Source organism: Ursus maritimus, unplaced genomic scaffold (genome assembly GCF_017311325.1).
Source record: "Ursus maritimus isolate PB19 unplaced genomic scaffold, ASM1731132v1 scaffold_1, whole genome shotgun sequence".
Lineage (NCBI taxonomy): Eukaryota > Metazoa > Chordata > Mammalia > Carnivora > Ursidae > Ursus > Ursus maritimus.
In genome coordinates, this window is record NW_024423343.1 from 79,907,363 (window position 1) to 79,924,693 (window position 17,331).

The following is a 17,331-nucleotide window of genomic DNA, read 5'->3' on the forward strand; positions in this document are numbered from 1 at the left end:
GTATTAGTTGTTACTGTTAATTTGTTATGTTATCATCAATACAACAGGTCTGTCTTTCTAAGTTGATATGTCAATGCCTTCTACAGAAAATAATTAAGTTCTTGATAAATATCATCTCGGGGACAAAGTGAAAACTTCCTAAATTATGAAGATTATTATTAAAAAAGATCAATTCCATCATTACTTTAAAAATGTTGGTTAGCTTATTTTGAATGTATTTCATTTCTAAATACTCTTTAGAAATCTTATATTCAGTGTAAAGTTACCTCAAGTGATCTTTATTAAAGAAGATGACAAACTTTTTGTAGAAGGTTAACCCCTGGTACTCTCAGAAATTAATTTTGCACTTCAATTAATTACATTCTCAGAGATATTTGGTTTTTTTGTTTATTTTGTTTTTCCAGTAAATGGCTTCTGAAGCAATTATTATCCCCTCCAGGACCCATTGATTCAGAGATGCCAACAAGTGGAATTTATTGCCTTGAGTTTGAACTGAATTTTGTAGCTGTTTTCATTGTAATTCAAGGTACTGTTTAATCCCTTTGCTTAGAAATTATTAGAGTGAAAATGTTCACATTGCAAATTACTTTTGGACAATGATACATAGGAAGATTATTCTGCAAGAACCAGCATATATGGCACTTGCTGGAAGAAATTCAATGTTGTAACCAGCCGAAATAAAGAATACCGAATCCCATGTGCTAACAGAGTAGGGATTCATTTCCAAAGCTTTGTAGTATGCAAAGGACACTTTTCTTGTGTGCAGAGAAGTTGTCTCTGGGACCGTCACACTTGGAATTCCAGCAGATTACCCTATCATCAAGTCATCAGTATGCTGCTATTTGAATAAACACAGCTGTTGTTTTCCAAGAAATATGGCTGGGAGCAGCAAGGAAAAAAAAGGGCAATTAGTGTTATTGAAATGGAGGGGTACTCAGGATGGCATATATGTATTTATGAGAGTGTTCGTTTCCGAATAGTCTATTTACCATGCTGTGACTTAACAGTGAGGGAGTAATGATCCCCTCTCCAAATCCTTGGTACTTTACTGCATTTTGCTATTTGCCTAATATTAATGATGAATATTTTTCATAATTAAGTAAATACATACTTTAATTCTTATGACCTTGTGCTACCTTCTATCTAAAACATCTTAAAATTTTTAAGGCAACTTGTTCTAAGGACTCATATATACAAGAATAGATGAATATGCAAACATATTTTTGAAACTCCACTGATGATTTTTCATTAGTTTTCCTGCCTTTGGAAAACCTGGGGAGCAGAGACATCACACGCCAATGCTGGGAGTAAGGCTGGTATTTGGGGGTCAAGGGGACCTCAGCATGTTGTAATAAAAATAGTAGTAGACCAGAAAGATTAGACCATAAACAGCAAGGGGATTCTCTCTCCTGGATTTCAGCTTCTTTGTCTGTAAACTGTTGGGACTGGTTGATGTGATCTCTCAGGTCTCTTCAAATTCCCTAATGCTTTTAATTTGGGCTTTTATTATTCTGGTATGACATTCAAAGCTGGGGAACACACTTAGTACAGAGACCCATTAGAACTGGTGGTTGTCATTTTTGTAAATTCAACTAACAAACATACAAACATTCTAGCTGTTTTTGTGCTTTTAGTATAAATAAAGACAAGAAGTGGGGTGATTAATTAAGATGTTCTCAGTGCACCACTCATCTACAACAGCTTGTTTTTAACTTATATAGTTTTAGGGCTTTAGGGCTTTTAGGGCTTTTTCTATTGTCTAAGAAAGCTGGTTCAAGAGTATTGGTTTGGCAGGTGGGAAGGAGAAGGAGGAGAAGACTAGAGAAAGGACATCAAGGTTTCATTTCTGTGGTAAAACTGCCAGGAAAAAGAAGATGAAGTTAGAAAAGCAATGGCTTTTTCCTGAGACAGTCATTGTGCTGTACTTTAAAGTCATCTCATGAGAGACGTACAGAAGATGCCAGCACCTACTTGCTTGGTGGCTGTGGCTGTTTGATGTCATGTCCAGTAACCAACTTACATATCTTCTACTTTTATGTCTTCTAAATACAGAGTTGACCTCTGACTTAAAAGTTAGTCCTCACATGTTCAAGTCCAATGAAATGGAAAAATTTTAAAGAAACTCCACAGATGAAATGACACACATCAAGGGTGTGGATATGTTGTTTTCCAGTGTTTTTGAGTGGATGTGAGAGAAAGCTTCATATAACTCCCATTCAAAAATCAACAAAAGCCTTCAGACAAGAATGACAAAGCAGCATGAATAATGTTGGGGTCCATGCAGGGACGAGGATGACAGGGCGTTTGTTCCATAGTCAGAACAGCAACCATCTACGCAATGTCTGAGGTCTGATTTTTGTGACCTTGGGCCCAGCCACAAAATACTGTCGCCCAAACCCAACCCGTCCTCATTAATAGTAACAACACACAGTAGTTTAGTGCTTTATACTTTCAGAGCTCTTTTGCATTTATTATCTCATCTCTGATCCATTTTTAGGATGGTGTTAGCCTTACCTCATGCCCTAGCATTTCATCATTCCTTTGCAGACATTATGGCTTTTAGTTGATAGGTCTGGTTTTTCTACTCATACTTTGGGCAACCTGTTGAGAAGATGAAAGTGACATTTTGGTTAGTGGTTTAACCAAATGACAAAGTTAAACTGAAATAGAAAGTTTCTAATGGGGTCAAATAATAAGTTCTAAGGGAAGAAATTAAAAAAGGCTTATATACAGTGGTGGTTTTTCTCACTATGGTTCTATGTTGGACAAACCATTTCCTACTCATTTTCTCATTTGATCCTCATGGAAAGCCCCTCAAGTAGGAATTTATTATTAACCCCAATGTATAGATGAGGAAACAGACAATTAGGCACTTTAAATGGATAGAAGCCACAGGGCCAATGGTAGAGTGGGGATAGTAATTAGTTCTATAAGCCATTGCCTCTTTCTATCACACCCTAGTGCCTCCCTGTGCATGAGAACTTTTCAGGTTGGGGATTTGTTGTTGTTGTTGTTTTGTTTTGTTTTTGCATGAATCATTTTCCCTCCCAGAATTAACACTAGCAGCACAGGAAACTAATTCTGAGTCATGTTAACAGTGCAAGGTTACTGCATGCTCTGCATTATCAGGGCAGCATATGTTACCCAAGAACTAGAGAAAAATCAGAGAGAGAGTAGATGTTAAAGGAGAGCTGGAACTAAAGCTGCAAGCTCTTCACTCTGTCACTGGGTCTCTTTTTCTATAAAGTGGAGAGAATTCCTGTTTCTTTGGTAGTTGAAGTCCAATGTACTATTTGAATCCTTCAGACAGAAGGCTCAATACTTAATTGTCAATTAAAATTGTTATGGCTTAATACTAACTGATGTGATCTTATGGCTAAGATCTTGATCTTCAGGATTATGAAACATGCTAAAATTTGTCCCCTCGAAAGCATTTACCTGTTGCTCCTCTGGGTATAAGCTCCAAGGGTTTTTCATTTAAAAGATGATTGAATGATTAAAGCAAGGAAGTTGGAGAATGAAAAGGTCTGTTAGGGAGTTTTCTGTATTTGGTACTTCTAGAAGCTGTAAAGGCTCATGTTCCACCATATAAAACAGAGAGGGAGGGAGGAAGTTGGAGGTCAGGGCCAAACTGTACATAAATGACAGGGCAATGGCAGAGTCACTTAAATCCAAAAGTAATGTAATATGGAAATGATTGTAAAGATCTGTTGCTGCAACCCAAACCCGGGACATCGTCTAGGGGCCCCAGAGTCTATAGTAGCGCTGTCACTCTGGGTCATTCATAATAATAGATGAAAGGTTCCCTGTAAAAGCCAGGTGTTGGGAAAATGCTACTCCTTTTCTTCCCAACATTGGATGGGTTTGTGAGGGATCTGTTTGGCAGGGAAATGGTCAGAAACTAGGCTCAAGTTCTGTGCAGAGTGGGCATATTACCAAGGTAGCCATTTACCACATAACTCTTCTCTCAGCAATTAGAGTTTTTGTGTCAGCTCACACACACATCTACCAAATATTTTCCATCTTGCTTATGAATCCCCTTATTAAAGAGGATAATTAGTGGTTCAAAACCAGAATCTTGTAGAAGAAGCTAAAACTCATAACTGGAAAGGCGAGCAGAGAGGTTGGGACAGTAAGTTAGTCAGGGTTCTTTGTGACCAAGTAATAGAAACCAACTCTGGAAAGTTTAATAAAAATTGAAGAATATATGAAGATATAAGAGAGTCTCACCCCAGATCTGAAAATCAGCTGGGCCGCAGTTCAAGTAATGGAGAACTTTAGGGAGCCTATAGTATTCTCTCTCATTTTGTATATCTTCTAAATATTTGCTGTTTCCTTCCTCTCTTATCTTGGATAGCTTCTAGATATTTGCAATTTCCTTCTTCCTATAGATATTCTCTACTATTCAGCTATGCCATGGAAATACGTTGTCAGGCTGTCCTCAGCTCCTAAGTTTACATGTCATAAGTCCAATAAAGCAAGATACCATCAGTTCTAATATATTTCCTGGGAAAGAATATGATTGTCCTGGTTTTAATCACATGTCCACTTCTGTTTGGGTCAAACATGACAGCTGAGGATTAACTTTCTGACCCTGTGAAGTGGTAAGAAGTTCCTAGAGAAGGGGGAATCATGATGAGCTGAGAACATGCCATAAAATATGTCTACTATACGTAGAGCTGTAAGTAAGAGATGACACCAACAATTAGAAATAGAAAACTAGAAACAAACGGAACAAGGGGGAGCAAATTTGGAAGGTGTGGGATTGCCTTGAATATCATGATCATGCTCCCTCTGATCAGTTGTTAGGCATTAGACAATGAGCTTGTTAGGAGCTCCCACAGTCATAAAGCAGGCAGGACAGGAGGCAAGTTTAGGAGATAGGAGGAAATGGGTTCATAGCAAGACTGAAAATATTTGGTAGATGTACGAGCTGACACAAAAGCTCCAATTGCTGGGGCGCCTGGGTGGCACAGCGGTTAAGCGTCTGCCTTCGGCTCAGGGCGTGATCCTGGCGTCATGGGATCGAGCCCCACATCAGGCTCCTCCGCTATGAGCCTGCTTCTTCCTCTCCCACTCCCCCTGCTTGTGTTCCCTCTCTCGCTGGCTGTCTCTATCTCTGTCGAATAAATAAATAAAATCTTAAAACAAAACAAAACAAAAAACAAAAAAAACCACACAAAAGCTCCAATTGCTGAGGGAAGAGTTTGTGTTGTGTGGTAAATGGCCAACAATCAAGGCAATTTCTGCAAATGGGGATGTAGAGTAAGTAACGCAAGAGAACAGGTAAGTGGCACATTCAGCAACGGGGACCCACCAATGAAGATCACATTGTTACCCCTCCGTGTCCTTTTCCACCTTAGTTTCTTCCCACATTCTAGAAAAGGTGCAGTGTGCCATGGGACCTGAGACAAAACAACAGGAGACTAGGACCAGAAGCATGGTGGCCACAGCTTAGCAATTTATCTTTTAGAGGTTGAGTCTTGGCCTGTGTCTGGAGTTATTGAAATTGAGTCTGGACAATATCTAGACCCCAGCCAGGAGCCCCAGGTCTTACCTGAGGCATTCGCACATTGCTCTCAGGCTAGAAAACCTTTTCTAGTACTCACTGGCAGGCTGGTTGACCTTGTTGATATACTCACTGTTGGCTCAGGAACAGGTGAAGGCATGAGTGACTCTGGCAGAAGGTGTAGGTGAGCAGTAGATGAACTTTTGGCAGTAATGCTATTATTGGTATTTGAGTGAACTGTTAGTGGCATTTATTATCCTCAAACCAAAATACTTCCTTTTATCTTTCATATGTTTTTCAGTTTTCCTCTCCTTGATTCTTTTCTTCTCTTCCATTGTTGTAAATCAATAACATTTGAACTGCACTTTTGAAATAGAGTATTTTTTAAAAATGCATGAAGCCTTTTGTAACACAATAGTTCTTTTTCTAAAGCAAATAATTACTTCCTAATTGTTCTGTAAGATTGTAGTTTATTGCATATATTTTTAAAGCAGGCAGCACCTGCAAAGTGATCATCTTATTACCATTTTTTTAATCAGGCAGCATGTCTATAGGATAATTCCAATTAAATTTTTAGAAGATTCAATAATGGAAACAGAGTGAGGAAAATGGGGAAAATATATTACACAAAGCAAAATTGTTTTGAAACAACATTTTATGTGGCTTCCCTCAGGTTTCAGTGGCTTTTAAAGAGATGGTTCCACATCTTGATTTACTATCCATCCAAAAGTTTAAATCCAAGGTTGTTTTTACAATGATGCCTCCATTTCAAAGTGTTCTTATTACGAGATGAGAGCACCCAAACAGAGAGGTGAACATTTAAAATATAGAGCAGATAATGAAGCGTCACTAATCTGAAGCAATTGCTCTGCATTAGACTCCAGAGAGTTGAATTATACAATTCATATCTAAGAGTAAGAAGAGCTCCATATTAAGCATGTTTCTCTGTCTCTGAAACCAAGCAGGAAAACTTATAAATGCATCTCAACTATCTTCCTGGAAGAGCATTTTTACTGGTTTGCAGCTACAGAGCACTCGGTTCTCTGTTGAATGTCCCTGATTATTAATTCTCAAGCAGTTGAAAGGAGGCTTTGAATTGGACCCTATCCCACAATGCCCTTTATGTGGTGTGACTCTCAGAGGCCTCTGCCTCCCACACTTCGGCAAAGACTCACTTAAACTTGATACACTCCTGTGTTACACTTTTCTTCTTTGTAACAGCAGTGCCTGGAGCTCGGTAGAGATGGGAGAAGATTCGGGGTAATGGACCCGATTACGAAGGCTTTTGAAAGTGTTGAGGGGAGGTTAGATTTGGTGGAAGGAAAAATCTTTCAGAATGTGGTATGGCCCAATATCTGTTCTGGAGATAATCCTGTCCACAAGCGGTGCTTCTATTTCATCCACAATTCAAAGGGATTGAATATTCATATAAAACTTTAAGCTGAAAATCTGAGCACAGCCTGGGGTTTGCAGAACTAAAGCCATCATAGTCTCTTTTCTCCACCATTACTGCTTTCTCATAATTTAGGAGCCCATGGAAAATTTGTAATCCCTTTGTGAAAATAGAAGACACTGAAATGGTAATTATTGGCTCATCCTAGTTACATATTTAAAGGCCAGAGCTTTTTTGGTTTTAACTTCTAGCCAGTTTCATGTGAGCTCATTGGGTGATAATATTTGGGTTCCCCCTTGGCTGTGTGTATTAACTATAGAGTAGAGGTCAGAAGTTTAAGCCCTGGGGAAGCAAAGCAGGGCTAAGCAAAGCTGATGGACTTCCTGAAGGACATTGGTAAGTACCAAGAGTTGTCAGACAAATGGAAAGGAAAAGTTGGTGAGACTATCATAGAGGGGAAGAAAGACAGAGGAGCGGGACAGGAGGAAGGAGTAGGTGGTGGGAATGGTGGATGCCCCGAATTGTTTGTGGGGCTGTGCTTGAGCAACTCCCCACGGGCTGACCAAAGGTGTTCAAAGGTTGGTGTCTTATTTTGTTTTGGTTTGGTTTTTTGAGATGTGTTTTCAGTGATTTCACGTTGGTTACTTATAATTGGTGCTATGAGAGTATTGACACCACAGAAACCGGCAAACACTATAAATCATTGCCCCCCCCCCCGCCTCCACCAAGAGCTTGTTGTTAAATATCTACTAGCATAGTACTGTTCCTGTATGTTTCTTTGTGACACAAGAGGCCTCAATTGCCACATGTGTCACAGCAGGAGAGAGTTTGGGAGAGGCTGAATTAGTTGGGTAGGGGGCAATTCCAGGACCAGAAATAAACTGGAGTCAGTGTTTCCACAGAAACAGAAGCAGGTTAAGATCATGGAGAGAAGAGGTCAAACAGCCGATAAAGGTATATTTCCAGCCATTTTGCAGATAATACGAGCAGGATCTTATCTAATCTTCTTAACAGCGCAGTAAGCTGTGGTTGAGAGAAGTTAAATCCACACAGCACACAGGTAGGACCATAAGAATTTGTCTTATTCCAAAGTCCTGATTCCTAACGCCCACAGTGTAGAGTTCCTCTGTAGCCCAGACGTAGCCCTCAGCATCTCTTTGCTGCTCTACAGAACTTGGGGGTCCAATTAGGCAGGTGGCGCTCTCCACAGTGTTTGGGGTCACCATCCACACTGTAACCTACCGCAGAACCTACGTGAATAGTGCACACCCAGTACAGCTATCCACTGCAGATCTGCCTGTGGGCACCTCCTAACTCTACAAAGGGGAAGAGGAGTCTTAGTCAAAACATCATCTGCTCCACTCCAGAGCAAAAGGCAGTTTACCCTCCTCTTCTAGATTTATGACCTTTCTTTATTTCTACCCTGTATTCATTCATTTGTTCATTCAATAAATGATTGTTAAAGGCCTGTTTGTACTGTGATAGAAACTGAAAATATAATAGGGGCGATTTTGGCTCAGGTCATGATCTCAGGATTGTGAAATCCAGAGCCATGTAGGACTCTGCACTGGGTGTAGAGCCTCCTTCAGATTCTCTCTCTCCTGCTCTCCCCTTTCCTCTGCCTCACCCCTACAACCCCCCACTCCTGCTGGCTTGCACACTTTCTCTCTCTCTCAAAAGAAAGAAAGGGGGAAAAAAGGAAAGAAAATACAACAGAGTAGCCTGGAGAATATGGGGCTGAGGGGCACCATGCAAGTGTCTAAGTTGGAAGCTGCAGAGGAGCAGGGGTGAAGACGTAGGTCTGAGGACTGTGGGTAGGGGGTGGCCACACTTTCTATACCATCATGGAGATGCCATCCTTTTGAATATTTTGAATAAGCAAAAGCCTTAATCTGGCAACTTTTTTCCCCTGTTTTTTTTTTTTTTTCTTCACATTATGTCCTTGGCCCTTACCTAGGAAATTGCCTGAGGACCTTATTGTGGACATTAGTGGACTAGATATTCTCCCTTCAGAGATCCTGACACTTTCTCTGCTCCTATCCCTGGGGTGAAACTATCTTAGATATAATAACATTATATAGTATTCGGTTAGTTCAAACAGCATAATTGAATTCTAGCTATTGAAGTGCCCCACAGATATTCTAAAGAGGAGTTGGCGTTAAGCATGTGTGGGTAGGGAAGCCATACATGCATAAAGACAGTTTCAGTCCAAGGTTCTCAAAGTGTGATCTCTGGACAGCTATCAATATCACTTGGGAATTTATTAAAAATTCACATTTTTGAGCCCCAGCCCAGACCTACCAAATCAGAAACTCTGGGAGTGGGCCTAGCTGTGTTTTGACAAGCCTTCCAGGTGATTCTGTTATTAGTTGAAGTATGAGATTCGCTGAGTTAAGTAATATTAACAAGTGAAACCAATAACAATTGAACAGCAAAACAAATTTTAATGTGGAGCAATACAGAATTATGTAATTAACCTGCTTTGGTCAACCCAGCACTAGTTTGGATCCTTAGATATGTTTTTCTTTTCTTGCTGAGTTCTTAAAAACTAGAAGTGCTTCAGTATCCTCACTACTTTTGCAAATAACCATTAGATGGATTTATAAAAAGATTGATTGTACATTTTCATTTCCTCAAGCGGTCATTTATTCATTAAGATAATACTCATTCTCGGGCAGCAGACAAAAGACTTGAAGACATACACAGCTGAAGGAAATGAAAAGGCGACAAGACTAAGAGAACAAAGACGAGGATTGCCACGGTCCAGAGGTCCAGAGGGTAGCTGTGGAGGAAGCAGTTTTTATGCTCCTGCTTCTATTGGGTCCTTCAGGAAATGAAAGTGTTTTGTGTCTTTTCATTTACACCTCAAGAAACAGGGAATAATGATTTTCTTCTGTGGAGGATCTTAAATTTAAGCAGATGAAAAATTAGCCTTGAGTATATAAATACAAAATCAAAGTCCATAAATTTAATTATTGCTTCCCCTGATTAGTTGATCTTCTGTCATGATATTCACCTCTCTGGTGTAGAGGGTTAAGGGTTACATTCACTTTTAAATTCCTTTGGTGTACTCAGGAATAGCAATACACAAAGAAAGTTTTCATTTATTCATCAATAAATATTTACTAGGCTCACCATGTTATCAAACTAAGATGCTGTAAAAGATACAAGGTAGCAGGCAACATGAACCCTACCTTTAGGGCATTCAGAGTCTACCAGGAGACAACTGCCATTGCGCAAGTAAGCATAGTAAAACTTGAAAGTGATTTTTCCATAAGATGGTCAAAACAAAGGACAATGAAAGCTCTGGAGAAGTGTTCCTTCTAGCTTTGACCAGATTTGGTCTATGATCACATAAATCCTTATTAATTAGGTTCTTATTCTCTTTTTTACTGTCACTGGTAAGCTAAATTGCTGCAAAAATAATCCTCTCCCATGGGAGATCTTACAGACACACTCTAAATGCCCCTGCCAAGCTGCCCAGAATTTAGCTCTGAAAAGAATGGCCAAAGAGGTCAAAGAGGCAAGCAAGAGATTTTGAAGAATTTGGTCTTTAAGGGTATGAGTGTGTAAGATGCCAAAGCCTGGGGGTACACAGCTGAGGTCAATGGGTATTAATTGCTAACACCTAGAGGTAATTAGCAGTAATTACCCGAAGGAGTGAGGGGAGCAGCCGACAGATTTAAAAGGCAGCATTTCCAGAAGCTCCTACCACATCAGGAACCTGTTTCTAGGTAAGAGATAATAAATGAGTTTTCTACAGTAATTTACTTAAAGAGTGTTTAAATTGCACTCCAAAAGACCCCTGAGGGAAGCTTATGTATATTTCATTAAAACTTGCAGCCCCTCCCATCCAGAGGTGGGGTTTATTTGCCAAGGCCTTGAGTCTGAGCTGGTCTTATGACTTGCTTTAACCAATAGAATGCAGGGAAAGTGAAATTAGTTTACTTAAGCTTCTAGGTCTTAAGAGACCTTTCAGCTTCCACCTTCACCTTCCAGGAATGCTGCCCTGAGATCATCCTGTGAGGAAGCTAACTACCGGACAATGAGCAACATTCTGGAAAAGATCCAGGCATCCCAGCGGACGGCACCAACTTCAGATTTACGAGTGAGTGGGTCTTGGATTTTTCAGCTAATAATGTACCTTGCAGATTAGACACTCAAAGTAGATTTTTTTAACGACTTCCTCCCCCTATGGCAAAATTATTTTCAATAATAGTTAACAAGAATTATAATTTTATTGATATTTTAGTTTTAAAACAAACAATTGGCAATTAAAGTAATGAATGCTTATCAATTTGAAAGATTAAAACAGAAAATATTTTGTGTATGAATTTAAAAATTGTGTTTACCAAACAAAAACATTATATCTGACCATTCTTACTTTGTTTCACCTTTAACAAACTTTTGTATAAACAAAATCTCCAAGGGTTCCTTGGGCAATGATTGTAAAGAAAAGGAAACAGAACTTGATATCATTGTTAATTTCAAATCTTAAAAGAATATGTAGGACCACAGGGTTGGAGGTACAAACTACACACAGAAAGCTTGGACAATTCCAAATCATTGTGAAATTATTCTTAAAACAAACGTGTAGCTGACACGGTATGTTGGGGCACCAACTGTAGCGAATTCTCTAAATTAACTTCCCAGTAGAATGCAATGTTTTATTAAAGGACACGTAATAAAATATACTAATTTGAAGCTTATGTATATATTATTAAAACTCAAGCACTCCAGCATTGTTCAGAAATTCAAACAATGCTATAGACTGTCCCTCCAAAATTCATGTGTTAAAACCTAATCTCCTAGTATGGTATTATGAAGTGGGGTCTTTGGGAGCTAATTAGGTCATGAAGGTAGAGCCCTCATTAATGAGATTAGTGGCCTTCTAAAAGAGACCTGAGAAAGCTCCCTTATCCCTTCTGCTGTGTGAGGGCACCTCAAAGAATGGCCCTCTATGAACTAGGAAGCAGGTTCTCCCCAGAAGCTGACCATGCTGGTGCCCTGGTCTCCAGACCGCTAGCCTCCAGAACTGTGAAAAATCAATTGCTGTTGTTTATAACTTACCTGGTCTGCGGTAGTATGTTACAGCAGCTGGAGAAGAATAAGACTCCCAATAATTATTTTTTTCCCTGGAGAGGAATAGTTTATCACTGACAGTATTCAGAAATATTGGCACATGGTGATAATCAATTACTGACATTTAGTAATTTCTATTGTTTTGAAATTCCACAAACAGTGAACCTTATTGCCTGTACCCTGGGTGGACTGCTTCTAGACATTTCAGTTCCCATCTGACTGCAACACCATGGATAAACGAGGTAAGAGTGGTAGAATTGCTCAATCAGTTCAAAGAACTGTCAGAAATAATAGATGGTTATTCTATGCTTCCAAGTTTTGAGGTAATCACATAGCCATAGATAACTGGTAAAGGGAATAATCACTTAGAGCAATTGGCCTAGATTTTTCTTCCTGAAGCCAGAAACAAATATAGGAGCTCTAAATGTATACTGGTCTCCATCTTTTAAGTTGAAGGTAAAGATTTAGAGAATATATGTGTATGTTGTAGCTTATTTAAAAAGGTGAAGTTATCTTAAGATAGTAGAGGTGATTTAAAAAGGAAATGAGAAAAACATTTCTGTGGGAACTGGAGATTAAAAATTATCATGAGGATGTTGTAAGTGGGAGAATGTTTCCAAACAAAGCAAAACAAAACAAAAAACTAAAACAGAGCGTAACATCCTGAGGATGAATCCTTTGTAGCATCCAAGCATGAAACCAGAGTTTCTGGAGTGGGATCTGAATATCCCTGAAACGATGAAGAATCATTCTAAATAGTAGAAAGACATAAAACTCTGTCCTCCAGACTAGGAGGAATAGCACATTGTGGGGATTGATATTTTCCTGGCACGAAGCTTTAACATAGCTTTTACTTAGTTGGTAGGTAATTTTATTGAGAAATACCTAAAACAAGGGAAAAATTTGGCATAAAGTCCACTAATAACTTTTATGTAGATTTCAATTATATAACCAAAGATAGATGCTGTTTCCATATACTGTCCTGAAAAGTCTACAAATAGGAAACTGAAGTCACAGAAAACTGGAGTTATTTTAAATATTTCTGTCCATTAATTTTATGATTTTTATAAGTTTGATTGATTTTTCATGATATCCCAAGCATTTCTTTCTCAAAGAAAAGATTCCTTTGGCCATAATTTGGCAAAAATGAAGTGCATATTGTGAAAATTGGAAAGACTGCAGATACTGGATGGTCTGTTCAGGTGAAAATAAGCTGAAACTTGTAGAGATGAGAAATTCTTCGAAAAAATGAGAGCTGTATGTTCTAGCTGCTATAAAATACAGAGGATGTCTGTAGGTCAAAGAAAAATAATGGAAGGTGTGCTGGTGACAAGGAATGATCAGGGCTGGCAATTCTCTCAGGTGGTCAATGGCAAACAAACTTTACTTTTGAATGGTGACTATAAACTCTCATGTATCATTGAGACTTAGTGGGTAGAAATTAAGGAATATAATATTGGCAATGAGAAGTATGTATCTTATTCAAACAACATGGAGTATAAGGGCATACATAGTAGGATGTGATAATGTGATTTATAATAAATACATATTTGGTCTTTGTCCCCATTTCTGGCAGAGCTCCTAAATCCCTTGGAATCTGCTGAATGAAGAGAGCATAAGGTGTCTTTTGTTAGGTTAATGAGATGACTTTTGGATTGCATCTGTGTGGGGGGTTGGTTGCCAGTGGAGCCAACCATGTGATTAGAAAATTGAAACTTTCAGAACTCTCTCCTCCAGCACCTCCTGGGAGGGAGGAGAGGATTGAGATTGAGTTAAATCTCCAATGGCCAATGACTTAATCAATCCTGCTTATATAATTAAGCATCCATAAAAACTCAAAAGGCCAGGATTTAGAGAGCTTCCCAGTTGGTAAACGCATGGAGATTTGGGGAAAGTGGTGTGCTCAGAAAAAGCATAGAAATTCTTTGCCCTTTCTTCATATCTCGTCATATACATCTCTTCCATCTCACTGTTCCTGACTAATGTCTTTTCGTAATAAACTGGTAATCTAATCAGTAAAATGTTTTTTCTGAGTTCTGTGAACCACTCTAGCAAATTAATCAAACTCAAAGAAGGTGTCACGGGAACCTCTAATTTATAGCCATTCCATCAGAAAAACCTGGACTTGCAGTTGGTGTCTGAAGTGTGTATACATGGGTGGAGGGGCAGTCTTGTAAGACTGAGCCCTTAAATTGTAATCTAAGGAGGGCATTCTTGGAACCTCTAATCTATAGCCTAGGTCAGAAGCACAAGTGAAACCTGAGATTGAGGTTGGCATCTGAAGTGCAGGGCAGTCTTGTGGGACTGAGCCCTTAACCTGTGGAATCTGATGCTATCTCTGGGTAGATAGTGTCAGAATTGATTTGAATTGTGGGATATCCAACTCGTGCTTGAAAATTGCTTGATGGGGTGGGGAACACTCCCTACCCCACACTTGCACACGTGTGCACGCACACACGCATATGCATTGGAATTGTTGGATGGTCAGAATCCTTTCGTAGAATAATCCATTTTTAACAGAACAGAGTATGATGAATGATGGAGAGATTTGGGAAAGGATATAAAGAGAGAAAAACAGACCTGATATTTCTGTGGAATGGTTTTAAAGCATGCATGATCGGAGGATGAAAATACAGTTTTCATGATAAAGCCTACAAAACTGGTAAAGAGGCAATATTCAAAGGCATGACAGATTTTTAATTAATGTCCGTACATTATTAGAAGTCTATTGAAACAGAGGAGTTGGTACATGATTAATTTTCTTGGTGATAATAAATTTAATAATTATGAAAACATGAAAGGAAACTCTAGTGTGGGCTTATCAATAAGAAAAAACATGGCTTGATAAAAGAATAGTGATAGGAAATTTGGCTTGGAAGTGACTAAGACATGAGAGAAGTTCTTCACAGATCAAAAAGGGGGAGGTGGACTTGGTTAGACCTGATCCCAGCCTTCTCAAGGGTATACTTCAGAAAGTTTAGAGAGAATCAAGTTATAATTCCATAGCCAAGGATTCAAAGTGAACCAAAGCCAAAATAAGGTAGAAATATGTAATGACAACAGTGGGTAATTGAGTTTCTACTACAAGCCAATTACTGTTTGAGGCACTTTGAATGTGCTATTTCTAGAAAACCATTTTGGTTCCACATTTACCACAGACCCCACAGAGGAGAAAAGGCATTGGAGGTGTGTGAATGGAGAGGGCGGGGGACCAGTGTGACCGCTCATAGATAAACTCAGATATTTTTAAAGACCACAAGTGAAAAGTAAAGGAAGGCATCCCAAATAAAGGGTAAATGTAAAATTGTGGCTGAAAGCTGTAGGGAAATGTTACGAACATGCTGGGCTCAAAATATGCTGAGACTTGAGAAAGACACCAACCTAGAATAATCTCAAAAGAAGGAATTAGGGGCCGCTTGTGGTGCATCCCGGATGGCAGTGACAGATATGCTGCTCCATACTTTTATTTGCTTCCTTCTCTGTTAGGAAGAAGCTTCAAACTGGAAAGAGAGCAAATATAGCTAAGCAGTATTTCAATGTGTGAGAGGGGGATAAATGGCAAAGAGAACCTTGCTGTTTTGAATGTTTGTGTCTCTTGAACTTGGCCCTGAAGGGACTTGCAAGAGCTATCCTGGGAACACTGTTGGTGATATTTGTGTACTCGTGTTACTGAGAGAACGAACCAACTGAAGCCAGATACTCTAATTTTGAAAAGAATAAAAAGTGAGCTCTAGGAGCTAATAGAATTTTCTTGGTTTCTTCATGTTTAGTTGTTTCCTTCTCTGATTCCATTGAAATGACCTCATCCTGATACAACAGTTGACGTACTTTGTCATAACTATTTGCTTTTATCATATCTAGACTGCAATGTCCTCGAAGGTAAGGACTGTCTTGTATTCATTGTTATTTCCCCAGGGTCTGTCACAGAGCACTGAATCACAGTGAGGACTTCTGCTTATTAATCAATCTCTTGCTCTCGCACTCGCACTCCCTCTCTTCATTGTCTTCTCTCTTCTGTTCTTTCCATTCAACATGTTATGGTTAGCTTTAATGCAATTAAAAGCAAACTCCTTGCTTAGTTTATGGAACTTTGTTTTTCTTTCTCTCTCTCCCTCCTCTGTCTCTCTTCTGTCTCCGCACCCCCCCAGTCTCTCTATCTCTCCCCGCCATCAGTCTGTCTGTCTGTCTCTCCCTCTCCCCTTCAGTCTCTCTGTCTCTATCCCCACCCCCACCCCACCTCAGTCTCTCTCCCTCCCTCCCTCTCCCTTGGTCTGTCTCTCTCTCTCTCCTTCTCTCCCTCGGTCTCTCTCTTCCTCGCTCTTTTTTTCTTTCCTTTCAAAAAAGAAACTGTGATCATTTAGCTACTGATTCCATGTAGGAATTGCTTCCAGGAATTTGTTGGAAAAATACTTATATTTTTCTAAATCTTGAATTCTGGGAAAAATCAGTTAAGAAAAAAATGGGAAAAATCATAATTCTCCTGCAAGAATTAAAGCCTAGCAGTGAACACAAGGAATCCACTGGTGTCAAGTTGAAACCAAGAGCAGGAAATGCTGATGTGTAAAATTGAAGACTCTGAAGTTAAGGCCACCATGTCCTAGAACTGGGCACATATTATAATGACATACAGAAGAGTTTCACAGCTTGAAAAATTCTCTAAGAATCTGCCTACTCATCCCTTCTTCCCCCCATAGCCCTGGGAATCACTGGTATTTTACCATCCCTATAGTTTTGCCTTTTCCAAAATGTCATATAGTTGGAATCATACTCTATGTAGCCTTCTCAGATTGGCTTCTTTCACTTGGTAATGTGCATTTAAACTTCCTCTATTATACAGTTTTCTAACTCTGTTTAGATTATTTATACAATATGCCAGGGGTATCAACAAATGAGAGGGCCTAATATCTTGACCCCTGAAACTCTCCTGGGAGAGTTAATTTCTCAAAATTTTGATTTCCTTATTAGCAAATGGGGGGTAAAGCAAAGCAATAAAATATTACTGTCAGTAAAAGGCTTATGTTCAGTTCTTTCCTTCGAGGGACCAGTGAGTTCCCGCGGCACTTTTCCTTCTTTTTGGGAATGACTTAGGAGGGACTTCATTTACTACTCCTAAGACCTGCCCATGGGAATGTGGGTGCTGAGAGATAATAAACAGGGTGCTCTTGAATATGGTCGGTAATGGGAAGCTGAATTGAGAGGGAATTTTAGCTCAAGATTCACTGTGTGTTGAAGGTTTAGGAGGGACTGGGTAGTAGAATAAAAAATGAGTGTGTCCAAGGCTTCATGCACTCACAGAGGGTGTCCAAGGCTTCATGCACTCACAGAGTTTGGCTTGCTCAGGGAGCCC

General features: G+C 39.4%; 1 long non-coding RNA gene across 1 annotated transcript; it reads left to right on the top strand.

Annotated features, from left to right (window-relative positions):
- Positions 1–402: 402 nt before the first annotated feature.
- On the top strand, positions 403–12,223 carry LOC121104458. The gene is made up of 3 exons (XR_005836808.1): positions 403–526; positions 10,902–11,010; positions 12,145–12,223. It is a non-coding gene; the product is annotated as an uncharacterized LOC121104458 (long non-coding RNA).
- Positions 12,224–17,331: the final 5,108 nt, after the last annotated feature.